Source organism: Bufo bufo, chromosome 4 (assembly GCF_905171765.1).
Source record: "Bufo bufo chromosome 4, aBufBuf1.1, whole genome shotgun sequence".
Classification (NCBI taxonomy): Eukaryota; Metazoa; Chordata; class Amphibia; order Anura; family Bufonidae; genus Bufo; species Bufo bufo.
In genome coordinates, this window is record NC_053392.1 from 475,800,738 (window position 1) to 475,815,581 (window position 14,844).

The window sequence follows — 14,844 nt, forward strand, 5'->3', positions numbered from 1 at the left end:
TCTCCTGTAACTGGGGCTGACATAGTAGCCGCAGTTACAGAAGAAATGCACCCCTAGAGAGGCTGTACAGCAGCAATCCAGCGCTGTACAGCCTCAGAGCAGGGCTGATCGAGGTCTCTGAGAGACCTCACACAGCCCCTGCACTCTCCGGTCACGGCGGTCACATGACCGCCGGGCCGGAACAGGAAGCGCATAGCGCTTCATGCTCTGCATACACAGCACTCGGTGAGAGCTGTGTACGCAGCGATCCAGAAGGCAGGGACACCTGGGCACTGTCCCTGCCTTGTCTTAGGGTTACCCTGCTGTCACTGACAGCGGGCAACCCGATTAGCAGCTGCACGATTAGCGTGCAGCTGCTATTTCTGAAAGGACGTTTTAAAACGTGCTTTCAGAAATAGAGGTCCACCCATAGGACGTTTATATCCTATGGGCGGACGGGAAGTGGTTAACTTTGTTCTTCTTTAAAAGGGAATCTGACACCACATAGCTCGCTATGAAATCATCTTAGATGTCAGATGTGCTGCACCCCCACCACTTTGACTGACAGAGCCAGGCAGTGAAGATGTACTCATGCCTGGCCCTGAAGTCTCCCGAAGGACTGAGATTGCTCATTCACTTCACTGTTCAGTGCAGGCTCTGTACAGAATCCATCAGGCAGCGAGCTTCTGTATTGTACTGCACCTGTGCCGAACAGTGAAGCAAACGTGCAATCGAGAGATTTTGGAAGACTTCAGGGTCAGTCTTTACTGCCTGGCCCTGCCAGTCACAGTAGTGGAGATAAGGCTGAAAAGCAAAAGAAGCGGGGCCTCAGATGCAGTGATGTGTAATTGCATTGCCCTCATTGCCCCCAGGGGCTAACTAGCAAAAAAATAAAAAGCATAATTTCTCCACAGGGAGGACACCGATGAAAATAGGACAATCGCCGTTATAATGAATTGACAAGTGCGCATCTGGCATGTAAGATGGTTTTATAGCGAGTTATGTGGTGACAGACTCCCTTTAACCATTCTTTGGCAGAATGACTTGTGTGCTTAGGGTCATTGTCTTGCCGCATGACCCACTTTCTCTTGAGATACAGCTCATGGACAGATGTCCTGACATTTTTCTGCTGGTATAATTCATAAATAATTTTTTCCATTAATGATGGCAAGCCGTCTTGGCCCAGATGCCACCATGTTTCACAGATGGGATAAGGTTTTTATGCAGGAATGCAGTGTTCTTCTTTCTCCAAACATAATGTTTCTCATTCAAACCAAAAAAGTTCTACTTTGGTCTCATCGGTCAAAATATTGTTCTAATAGCCTTCTGGTTTGTTCAGGCGATCATTAGCAAACTGAAGACGGGTAGCAATGTTCTATTTGGAGAGTAGTGGCTTTCTCCTTGCAATCCTGCCATGCACACAATTGTTGTTCAGGGGCCTCCTGATGGTGAAGTCATTAACATTAGCTAATGTCAAAAAGGCCCCTAGTTGCTTAGAGGTTCCCTTGGGTTCCTTTGTGACTAATAAACACCTTGGTCTAGGCATGATCTTTGTTGGCCGACTACCTCAGGGGAGGGTAATATTGGTCTTGAATTTCTTCCACTTGAACAAAATTTGTCTGACTGTGGATTGGTGGAGTCCAAATGGTTTTGTAACCTTTTCCATCCTGATGAGAATCAACAAATCTTCTTCTGAGGTCCTCAGAAATCTCTTTTGTTTGTGCCTTGACATACTTCCACAAATGTGTTGTAAAGATCAGACTCTGACAAATCCCTTTTAAATAAAACAAGTCGCCCACTCACACCTGATTGTCATCCCAGTGACTGAAAACTGACTGTAATTTCACCTTTACTTTCACCTTGAAATCCTAAAGGTTCACATACTTTTGCCACTCACATGTAATATTGGATCATTTTCTTCAATAGATAAATGACTAAGTCTAATAATTTTGATTAGGTCAAATTTATACAGAAATATAGAAAATTCGGAAGGGTTCACAAACTTTCAAGCACCACTGTATGATACTGTGTGTTCCAGCCTGAATGTGTGAATGCTGTGTTTTACTCCCATGATGCTGTGTGTACAGGACAGTAAAACCACAGTCAAACTCAAAGCATCAAAGATTACTATGACGCAGTGAGTTTGGATCAACTGAACCATGTTTGGTCCAGGAAATGCAGCCATCACATGGACCATTTTTTTTCTAGATGACTCTCTTGCTCATGGACAATCAGCCTAAGTTGCTGGTAGAAGTTGGAGGTGAAAGCAACTGCTAGTAAATAGCAACTCTTTCTGCACTTGCACTGTACTCTGGCTCTGTCCCTTTTCTCTTGCTTAAGATACAGTGATAATCACAAGGAGTGTTAACCCCTTCCTGCAAAATTATGTACATGTACGTGGGGGAATGTGGTGCCTTATCACTTTCCCACGTGCATGTGAGTGATGTTATCGGGCGGGTGCAGGAGCTGCACCCACCCGATCCGCAGCACGGGCCTGGCTGTTACTCAGTAAGGGCTCATGCACACGACCGTATGGCTTTTTCAGTGTTTTGCGGTCCAGTTTTTACAGATCCATTGTTCCGCTTTTTGTTTCCGTTGTGTTTCCGTTTCCTTTCCGTTTTTCCGTTCCGTTTTTCCGTATGCCATATACATTATACAGTAATTACATAGAAAAAATTGGGCTGGGCATAACATTTTCAATAGATGGTTTAGCAAAAACGGAACAGATACGGAAGACATACAGATGCATTTCCGTATGTGTTTCCTTTTTTTTGCGGACCCATTGACTTGAATGGAGCCAAGCACCGTGGCTTGCGGACAAGAATAGGACATGTTCTATCTTTTCACGGTACGGAAATACGGAAATACTGAAACGGAATGCACACGGAGACACTTCAGTTTTTTTTGCTGAACCATTGAAATGAATGGTTCAGTATATGTACCGCATACTGAACTACAAAAACGGCCAGTATACTGAACGCAAAATACTGTCGTGTGCATGAGCCCTAACAGCCAGGCCCCTGCTGCATCCGCCGGCATATATGAGGTGATGCCACCGGATTAACTCTTTCACATGCTGCGGTCAGCGCTGAATGCGGCACGTGCGGGGTCTACAGAGGGAGGGGGCTCCCTCTGATTCCATCGGCCCCTTGCACTGCACTGACAGGGGGACGATGGTTGCTATAGCAGCCCCGATGCCTTACACAGGCATCGGAGCCTGCCAGCTACGGAAGCCCAGGAGATCCAGCCTGAGGGCTGGGTCTCCTAGGCAACTGTCAGCGTCTTACTGAGTAAGACGCTGACATTTCAATTCAGTACAATACATAATGTATTGTACTGAATTGAAACAGGGATCAAACCCTGAAAACGTGAAGTCCCACAGTGGGACAAATATTTAAAGTAAAAAAATGTGAAAAAAGTGTATTTTTTATAATAAAAAAAAATAGGGAAAATAAGAAAAGTAGACATATTAGGTATCGCCGCATCCGTATCGACTGGCGGCTCTATAAAAATATCACATGACCTAACCCCTCAGATGAACACCGTCAAAAAAATAAAATAAAAACTGTGCTAAAAAAAACATTTTTTGTCACCTTACATCACTAAAAGTGCAACACCAAGCGATCAAAAGGGCGTATGCCCCCCAAAATAGTGCCAATCCAACCGTCATCTCAACCTGTAAAAATTATACCCTACATAAGACAATCGCCCAAAAAAAAAACTATGGCTCTCAGGCTGCGGAGACACTAAAAAAAGATTTTTATTTTGAATCAAAAATTATATTATTGTGTAAAACTTTTTTTTGTCACCTGACATCACTAAAAGTGCAACACCAAGCGATCAAAAAGGCGTATGCCCCCAGAATAGTACCAATCTAACCATCACCTAATCCCTCAAAAAATTAGCCCCTACCTAAGACAATCGCCCAAAATTTTTTAAAAAACTATGGCTCTCAGACTATGGAGACACTAAAACATGATTTATTTATTTTTTTAAATGCTTTTATTGTGTTAAATGTAAAAGAAAGTAGACATATTAGGTATTACCATGTCCGTAACGACCTGCTCTACAAAAATATCTCATGACCTAAACCCCCAGGTGAACACCGTAAAAAAAAAAAAAAAAAAATGTAAAAAAGCAATTTTTTTTGTCACCTACACAAAAAGTGTAAGGCTCCTTTCACACGGGTGAGTTTTCCGCTCGGGTGCAATGCGTGAGGTGAACACATTGCCCCCGCACTGAATACAGACCCATTCACTTCTATGGGGCTGTGCACATGAGCGGTGATTTTCATGCATCACTTGTGCGTTGTGTGAAAATCGCAGCATGCTCTATATTGTGCATTTTTCACGCAACGCAGGCCCCATAGAAGTGACTGGGGTTGCGTGAAAATCGCAAGCATCCGCAAGCAAGTGCGAATGCGGTGCAATTTTCACACATGGTTGCTAGGTGACAAACGGGATGGGGACCCGATCTTTATTATTTTCCCTTATAACATGGTTTTAAGGGAAAATAATAGCATTCTTAATACAGAATGCTTAGTAAAATAAGGATCGAGGGGTTAAAAAATAAATAAAAAAATTTAACTCACCTTAATCCACTTGTTTGCGCAGCCCGAGTTCTCTTATTTCTTCATCTTTAAGGAAAAGGCCCTGTAGTGACGTCACTGCGCTCATCACATGGTCCATCACATGATCCATCATCATGTGATGAGCGCAGTGACGTCAACACAGGTCCTTTTCCTCACAGATCATCAAAGAAGAAGACAGAAGAGAAGCCGGGCTGCGCGAACAAGTGGATTAAGGTGAGTTAAATTATTTCTATTTTTTTGTAACCCCTCCATCCTTATTTTACTAAGCATTCTGTTTTAAGAATGCTACTATTTTCCCTTACAACCTTGCTATAAGGGAAAATAATAAAATCTACACAACACCTAAACCAAACCTGAACTTCTGTGAAGAAGTCCGGGTTCGGGTCTGGGTACCAAACATGCCGATTTTTTTCACGCGTGTGCAAAATGCATTAAAACGCTTTGCATTTGCATTTTCCCGCAACGCACAGACATCTGTTCCCGCACGTCACCCGCAATGCCCATGTGAATCCAGCCTAATACCAAGCGATCAAAAAGTCATACGCACCCCAAAATCATACCAGTCATCTCATCCCGCAAAAAATGAGACCCTACCTAGGACAATCGCCCAAAATATAAAAAAAAATATGGCTCTCAGAATATGGAGACACTAAAACATGATTTTTTTGTTTCAAAAATGCTTTTATTGTGTTAAATGTAAAAAAAAAGTAGATATATTAGGTATCGTCACGTCCGTAACAACCTGCTCTAGAAAAATACCACATGACCTAACCCCTCAGGTGAACACTGTAAAAAGGATAAAATAAAAACGGTGTCAAAAAAGCCATTTTTTGTCACCTTACATCACAAAAAGTGTAATACCAAGCGATCAAAAAGTCATATGCACCTTAAAATAGTACCAATAAAACCGTCATCTCATACAAAAAAAATGAGCCCATACATAAGACAGTCGCCCCAAAAAAATATATGGAGACACTAAAAAATCTTTTTTTTCAAAAATGCTTTATTATGAAAAAAATTGAAACAAACAACCATATTTGGTATTGTCGCGTCTGTAACAACCTGCTCCATAAAAATAGCACATATGTCAAATGAAAACAGTGCCAAAACAGCTATTCTTTGTTACCTTGCGTCATAAAAAGTGTAATATAGAGCAACCAAAAATCATATGTACCCTAAAATAGTACCTACAAAGCTGCCACCGTATCCCGTAGTTTCCAAAATGAGGTCTTTTTTTGGAGTTTCTACTCTAGGGGTGCATAACGGGGTCTTCAAATGTGACATGGCAACTTAAAATTATCCCAGTCAAAAATCTGCCTTCTAAAAACCATATGGTGTTCCTTTCCTTCTGCGCCCTGCCGTCTGCCTGTACAGCAGTTTACGACCACATATGGGGTGTTTCTGTAAACTCCAGAATCAGGGTAATAAATGTTCTTGTTTGGCTGTTATCCCTTGCTTTGTTAGCGGAAAAAAATTGATGAAAATTGAAAATCTGCCAAAAAAGTGAAATTCTGAAATTTCATCTACATTTTCCTTTATCTCTTATGAAAAACCTAAAGGGTTAACAAAGTTTGTAAAATCAGTTTTGAATACCTTGAGGGGTGTAGTTTCCAAAATGGGGTCTTTTTTTTGGAGTTTCTACTCTAGGGGTGCATCAGGAGGTCTTCAAATGTGACATGGCTAAATTTAAATTTTCCCAGTGAAATCTGCCTTCCAAAAACCATATGGCGTTCCTTTCCTTCTGCGCCCTTCCGTGTGCCGAAATTCTGAAATTTCATCTACAGTGTACATTTTCCTTTAATTCTTGTGGAACACCTAAAGGGCTAACAAAGTTTGTAAAAACAGTTTTGAAAACCTTGAGTGGTGTAGTTTCTAAAATGGGGTGATTTATGGGTGGTTTCTAATATGTAAGCCCCAGAAACTGACTTCATAACTGAACTGGACTTGAAAAAAATTGGGTTTTGGAAATTTTCTTAAAAATTTAAAGATTTGCTTCTAAACTTTTAAGCCTTCTAACGTGGCAAAAAAATAAAATGTCATTTTTAAAATGATCCAAACATTAAGTAGACATATAGGGAATGTAAAGTAGTAACTATTTTTGGAGGTATTACTATCTATTATAAAAGTAAAGAAATTGAAATTTGCTAATTTGCTAATTTTTCCAAATTATTTGTAAATTTTGTATTTTTTTTTATAAATATGAAATATTTTTGATTCAATTTTGCCACTGTCATGAAGTACAGTATATGATGATAAAACAATCTCAGAATGGCCTGGAAAAGTTAAAGCGTTTAAAAGTTAACACATAAAGTGACAAATGCAGATTAGCAAAATTAGGCTGCGTCCTGAAGGTGAAAAATGGCTGTGTCCTGAAGGGGTTAACAGCAAGCAGTGATCACAGGTTCTCTGTGGGGTCCACAAATAGAAAGTATTTATGAAAGTATTAAAGAGTAATTGCAATTATTCTGTTTTACAAAAAGAGTTAGAGGAATATGCTGGCGCGATCCCGTGCAGATTGCAGGAGAAGAGCTTCCACCAGTAGGGCAGGAGAGTGCTGGGGTTGGAGAAGTGGGTATGCCAGAGCTGATTAATATTCAGGGTTTGCTGTCAAATAACCTGCAGGAGATTGCAGGAAAGAACAGCAGTAATATGCATAGTGTCCCCCCACCTAACCAGCCAAACCCCATTCCAGCAACAGCCCCGTTTTAAAGGTGCATTAATGGTGCAACACAGCCATTAACTATGAACAAGGACTTTACAGTATGGTCTTCATACGGGCTAATTGGCAACACAGTTCTTTACTACAGCATGGCTGCAACCCATCTGCAGCACAGCCGCTCTGTGTGGCTGTATCCTAAGGCAGAGTGGCCTGGGTATACCTGATTTATAATGATTTGTGACAAGTTTATTTGTAACAAATCAAATTTCTTGGCTAATTTAGGCAAAGTTGCTGAATCAAATTTTTCAAAACTTCGCTCATCTCTACATGTAATGTAACTCATAGATTATGTCAAGTGGCATATGATAGGAATGTTATGCAAAGATTAGAGGGTAACTAAAGAGGACCTGTCATATTCTTAGAGAAATACAACTGGCTGCACACCTTTGCAGTCTTATCTTCCACCTGTTTTGTTTCCTACTAGCCCTGCCCGTTCGGCCACTTTCATCGCCTAATAGTCCCCTTGTAAGGGAGTCTGCAGTTTCGGTTCCCTTGCGGGCAGATACGGTGGAGCGTCCGCATGGGTGCCGGAGGGGAGGGCCGCGGGGATCTCGGAGGCAGACTTGCCGGGCTGATGGCAATACGTTGCGGCCGGTCCTGCCTCCGGTGTCTCCTGCGGGTTCTGTTCCAGCATCCATGGTGGCGCGATCCCGTGCCGAGTCGGTTGGGCGTCCCCGAGGGGTGATTCGCAAAGGAATGCGCGGCCGAGTGTGCGCGCATCTTATGTGCTACGTCGGCCACTGGCAGGTAAAGCATCTGTGCACAAATTCAAAGTTGATTAGGGATTTGCTGCACAGGTGCTAATGATTAGGATCATCGCATGACCTATGAGGTTCTGACAAGCAGCACTCTGTGATTGGCCAGCAGGTGTTTAAAAGGTGATCTCCCTGGCTGAATAGTGCTCACTGTTGTCTCTACAACCTGGGAGTATGCTGGTTCAGATTCACTAGGTTTGTTCCACTCTGTGTGTCTTCATCTAATGAATGCCTCTGGAAACCTTGTCTCTGCTCTACAGTTGCAACGTGTGTGGCCTCGGATAGGACCTTGGATACTTCACCGGCTCATCCTTAGGTACCTGGTTTCACGGACTCTTCTGTATGAACTTTAGCCTGGTCTGGCTTTTCTCTGACGTTTTCCCACAGAGGTTATTATTTGGACTATGTTATTTCTGTATGATTTCTGGCTTGGACTTTACTGCTGTGTTTTCAATAAATCCACGTTTGTTCAAATCTTTGCCTGGTTGCTTGGGGTTCTGCAGGTTATTTGACAGTAAACCCTGAATATTAATCAGCTCTGGCATACCCACTTCTCCAACCCCAGCACTCTCCTGCCCTACTGGTGGAAGCTCTTCTCCTGCAATCTGCTTTTCCTCCTTTTCCACATCATCTAATATCGATGAGAAGATGTCATCAGGAACAGCCAGCTCCTCCTCACTCTGCATCTTGCTGACCTGACTTTTCTAGGAAATTGAGACCAAGAAGGATGATTTGGAAGAAGTAAAGCCAGGAAAAGATGAGGATCTCCCCATGTTCAGCTCACAGGAAGAATGGTGGATGTCTGGCTGCACAGCATTATAGGTGATCTCACGTTCCTGGGCTTCTTACTTTCACTTTCTAACACATGCAGCCGCCATTTGAGGAAAAACTGATTTGTTACCACAAAGCGCAAGTAAATTCGGATTAGTTGCGAATTTGAGTTTTCAAATGCTTTGCTTCACTCAACACTAATTACAAGTAAACCCACACTAGCACTAACAAAAAATAATTTGCAAACATAAAAAACATTTATCAATATACTATAGTTTTATGCCCAAAATACACATTATTTGGTTGATTTGAAACACTATCCTCAATATAGACATTCAAAAGGTGTTTAGGACACAAAACATTTACTTTGGCAGAAAATATTTTTGCTTGCTGGTCTACAATGTTTGGAAAATATTTATAAATTTTCCTGATACACGAAGTAGAAAATGACGAATGGATATTGTACAGCTTAAATTGGTTCCTTTGTAGACTCTTATTATGATCAATGACATGTCTTCAGAGTCACAGTGAAGACATATAATAATGGCCTCACAGTCAACATCTGTTGAAAATCCGCTGGCAAAGTAAATGTACTATTCATCTATTTTGATAATAATTTGATCAAAATTAATAACCAGTCCTCTAGAAAGGTAATCAAACCTGTGGTTTGTGCCATATATGTCTTATAGTTTCTCCTATTGTACATTCTTAAAGGGAGTCTGTCACCAGATTGTGACCTTATAGACCGCTTACATAGCGCTCTAGCATAGCAGTCTATGATTCTAATGGTACCTTTGATGTTTGCTTGTGAAGTTCCCCCAAGGCAAAAACGGACTTTTATTCATATGTAAATTAGGGCTCGCAAGTGCCCAGGGCGGCGCTCACCTCGTTGGAGCCCAGGCTGTTCTGCCTCTTTTCGTCATATCCCCGCCCCAGCCTCTTCCTCTGCCCGCCCCGCTCTTCCTTTGCGTCCTCCTTCTCTGCAGCGAGATCCCGCGCCTGCACTATCCATTGCTTGGCCGGGGCATGCGCACTGCGATGCCCATTGTGGGCACGGCATCGCAGTAGCTACTACGCATGCGCCGGCCAACGGCGAGAAACAGCAGCGAGGAGGCGGACCAGAGACACCCACAATGGGCATCGCAGTGCGCATGCCCCAGCCAAGCAATGGATAGTGCAGGCGCGGGATCTCGCTGCAGAGAAGGAGGATGCAAAGGAAGAGCGGGGCGGGCAGAGGAAGATGCTGGGGCGGTGATATGACGAAAAGAGGCAGAACAGCCTGGGCTCCAACGAAGTGAGCGCCGCCCTGGGCACTTGCGAGCCCTAATTTACATATGAATAAAAGTCCGTTTTTGCCTTGGGGGAACTTCACAAGCAAAAAAAATTTATTTTTCATCACCATATTCTGACCCCTATTTTTGTAGTTATGTGTACTGAGCTGTGTGGTGGCTCATGTTTTGCAGAGTGATCTTTACTTTTCATTGATACCATTTTGGGGCGTTTATGAATTTTTTATTTACTTTTAATTACATTTTTTAGGGGAGGTGAAGCACCCAAAAGACGGTGAATCAGCCATTTAGATTTTTTTCATTTCGCCATTTGCCGTATGGTATAAATATTTTTATATTTTAATAGTACGGGGGCTTTTGCAAGCAGTGATGCCCATTATGTTTATTTTTTTTATTGTTCATTGTGGAAACGGGGGTGACTTTAATTTTCAAAAACCTTTTTTTACACTTTTTAAAAGTTCCCATCTGAACTTCTCTCATAGACTACAACGCATTAGCATTGGAGTCTATGAGAATTTCACAATGTTCTACTATGTTCACTATGTTCCATAGGAGCAAATCTGTGACAGCCTCAGATCATTCAGGAGGACTGAGGCTGCCGCACACACTATCCGGAACCCCTGATCCCCACTAGGGGAAGCCATTACAGATCCGGGAACACGAGCTCCAAGGTTTTTTAACTCCTAGATGCCTTGGTCCCATTGGTTTACTGGATCTGAGGGGTTAAATGTTTGTGATCAGGCAGGAGCCATCTTTAAAGATCTGCCCAGCGCCGGACCTGTATAGTGCTGGGCAGGGAGGGGTTAAACTTACTGAAATCTATTTTATTTCTATTTAGAAGGGTTGGCCCTCTGACTCTGGCAGTCCCATAGAGTTGAATGGAGTGAGGGTGGTGTTAGCATGGTCATAGCAGAACCCTTTTGTCAGCACCACTTTCCCAATATGAGGTACCAGTACAGAAACGCCCAAGACAGACCCAAGTTGAACTGTCAGGCCATATAACTCCATGTGAAAATCTAAGGTATGGTACAAGAAACTGACTGTGCACATCATACAGATGGCATTATATAATGCATACATGCTACTATATAACACATACATAATAAAAAAATATATTTTGAGCTTAGACTACAAGTTATGACAATAATTAGAATTTTTCATTCTCATGGCCCAATTCTAATACATTATATGAAACATGCGTTGGGTCAATATGGTCACAATACATCTATGTGAATTCCTTGAGGGGTGTAGCTTTTAAAAATCTTATGGTTCCTCTGTAAACCTGAAATAGTGCCTTAAAAACCTCCTAATAAGAATAAGACCCTAAAATCCATAATGCACCTTTATTTCTGAGGCCCAAATTTCAGTCAAGATCCACATAAAGGATACTATATTTCTAACAACAATAATAGTTACCGTAATAATGAGTTTAGTTTTTCTGTTAACGCATGGTTTGTGGTGGGAAAAACTAACACCAGCAGCATCACAGTGCATCATTGCCCCAAGTTTCAGGGAACCCTGACTTGCACCTCGAATTCTAACAGGAGAATTTCCAAAGCCAAGGAGTGCCCTGAAGGGAAGAAAGCTGCGCCCTTCTTATCACTCATCAGGGGAGCGTCAGAGTGAGTAACTACAAACTCCATTATTGCTACTACTACCACTCATATCCTCTCCCCTTCTCTGGGCACGCTGCAGTTTTTAAAATGTGGTGATTCATGGGGGATTTCAATTTATAGGACCCTCTAAGCCACTTCATAACTGAATTGGTACTAAAAATAGATTTTGTAAATTTTCTTGAAAATGTGAAAACTTGCTTCTAAACTTCTAAGCCTTCTAAGTTCCCCCTTACCCCCAAAAAATTTTTAATAAATAAAAGGATGTTTAAAATTATGGTAAGGTAAAGTAAACTGTAATCTGTTAGCAGGATCAACCCTATTAAACATGCCATAATGCCTGGCAGGGCTGATCCTGCTGATTTAAAACATGCATCTCTTCATCAGATCTGTTGCTGTCTTTAGAAAAAGTGAGTGTTTTATTTTAAATACACAAATTAGGATTTAATTGCGCAAACACTTCCGCTCTGTCTCCCTGGCATCTCTCCATTACAGGGTCTATTCAGACCTCCGTAGCTGTGGACAAGAATAGGACATGCTCTATTTTTTTCCGGAGCTGCGGACCGGAAATGCGGATGCGGACAGCACACTGTGTGCTGTCCGCATTTTTTCCGGCCCCATTGAAAATTAATGGGTCTGCACCCGTTCTGCATAATTGCGGATCCGGACCCATTCTACGGACGTCTGAATGGACCCTTAGTGGTAGAATCAGGTGTTCAGGTAGAGGGGGGGGGGGGGGTGTCCACAGAAGCAGACCGAAGTAGCTAAGGTAGATCATGTGGCTAGGGCCTGCCCTTCGTCAACTTAATCCCTAATTTGTATATGTTAAAAGACATTTATTTCTTCTAAGCACAGTAGCAGATCGGGGGCAGAAAGATATGTTTTTAACTAGCAGGGTGAGCCCTATCAGGAATTATGGCTGGCATCTGGGCCATCTGGGCCATTTGCCCCCTTCCTGACCAGGCCAAATTTTGCAAAACTGACATATCTCACTTTATGTGGTAATAACTTTGGAACGCCTTTATTTATCCAAGTCATTCAGAGATTGTTTTCTCGTGACACATTGTACTTCATGATAGTCATAAATTTGAGTCAAAATATTTCACCTTTATTTATGAAAAAATCCCAAATTTACCCAAAAATTTGAAAATCTCGCAATTTTCTAAATTTCAATTTCTCTGCTTTTAAAACAGAAAGTGATACCTCATAAAATATTTATTATTTAACATTCCCCATATGTCTACTTTATGTTGGCATCATTTTGGAAATGTCATTTTATTTTTTTAGGACGTTAGAAGGCTTAGAAGTTTAGAAGCAATTCTTCAAATTTTTACGAAAATTGCCAAAACACACTTTTTAAGGACCAGTTCAGGTCTGAAGTCACTTTGTGGGGCATACATAGTGGATACCCCCATAAATGACCCCATTGTAGAAACTACACCCCTCAAGGTATTGAAAACCGATTTTACAAACTTTGTTAACCCTTTAGGCGTTCCACAAGAATTAAAGGAAAATGGAGATCAAATTTTTAAATTTCACTTTTTTGGCAGATTTTCCATTTTAATCAATTTTTTTCTTTAACACATCGATGGTTAACAGCCAAACAAAACTCAATATTTATTACCCAGATTCTGCGGTTTACAGAAACACCCCACATGTGGTCATAAACTGCTGTATGGGCACACGGCAGGGCGCAGAAGAAAAGGAACTCCACATGGTTTTTAGATGCCATGTCCCATTTGAAGCCCCCTGATGCACCCTTGCAGTAGAAACTCCCAAGAAGTGACCCCATTTTGGAAACTAGGGGATAAGGTGCCAGTTTTATTAGTACTATTTTTGGGTACATATGATTTTTTGATCATTCATTATAACACTTTATGGGGCAAGGTGACCAAAAAATTGGTTGTTTTAGCACAGTTTCTATTTATTTATTTTTACAGCGTTCACCTGAGGGGTTCAGTCAAGTGACATTTTTATAGAGCAGATTGTTACGGACGTGGCGATACCTAATATGTATACTTTTTCTCATTTATTAAAGTTTTACACAATAATAGCATTTTTGAAACAAAAAAATTATGTTTTAATGTGTCCATGTTCTGAGAGCTATAGTTTTTTTTATTTTTTGAGAGATTTTCTTATGTAGGGTCTCATTTTTTGCGGGATGAGGTGACGGTTTTATTGGTACTATTTTGTGGGACATACGCGTTTTTGATCACTTGGTGTTGCACCTTTTGTGATGCAAGGTGACAAAAATTGCTTGTTTTGACACAGTTTTATATATTTTTTTTTTACGGTGTTCACCCGAGGGGTTAGGTCATGTGATATTTTTATAGAGCTGGTTTTTACGGATGCGGCAATACCTAATATGTATACTTTTTTTTATTTGTTTCACTTTAACACAATAATAGCATTTTTGAAACCAAAAAAATGATGTTTTAGTGTCTCCATGTTCTAAGAGCTATAGTTTTTTTTATTTTTTGAGAGATTTTCTTATGTAGGCGCTCATTTTTTGCGGGATGAGGTAACGGTTTTATTGGTACTATTTTGTGTGACATACGCGTTTTTGATCACTTGGTGTTGCACCTTTTGTGATGCAAGGTGACAAAAATTGCTTGTTTTGACAAAAATTGCTTGTTTTGTGATGCAAGGTGACAAAAATTGCTTGTTTTTTTTTTTTTACGGTGTTCACCCGAGGGGTTAGGTCATGTGATATTTTTATAGAGCTGGTTTTTACGGACGCGGCAATACCTAATATGTATACTTTTTTAAAATTTTTTCTATTTTTAACTTTTTTTTTCATTCCTTACTTGGGGACTTTTTTTTTTTACATGTGAAACTTTTTTTTTATTTTTTATTTTCAACCTTTTATTTTTTTTATTTTTTTTTTACACTTTTCGTCCCCCATAAGGTCATACAAGACCTCTGGGGGACATTTACTTCACTTTTTTTTTCACTGTTGATTTCTCCTGTAACTGGGGCTGACATAGTAGCCCCAGTTACAGGACAAATACACCCCTAGAGAGGCTGTACAGCAGCAATCCAGCGCTGTACAGCCTCACAGCAGGGCTGATCGAGGTCTCTGAGAGACCTCACACAGCCCCTGCACTCTCCGGTCCCGGCGGACACA

The 14,844-nt window shown here is 41.2% G+C and overlaps 1 protein-coding gene across 4 annotated transcripts in view; it reads right to left on the reverse strand.

The window, feature by feature from the left end:
• The window catches only part of ADGB (androglobin), a 339,135-nt gene that overhangs the window by 204,154 nt on the left and 120,137 nt on the right, over positions 1 to 14,844 (reverse strand). The gene's annotated exons all lie outside the window — the stretch shown is intronic.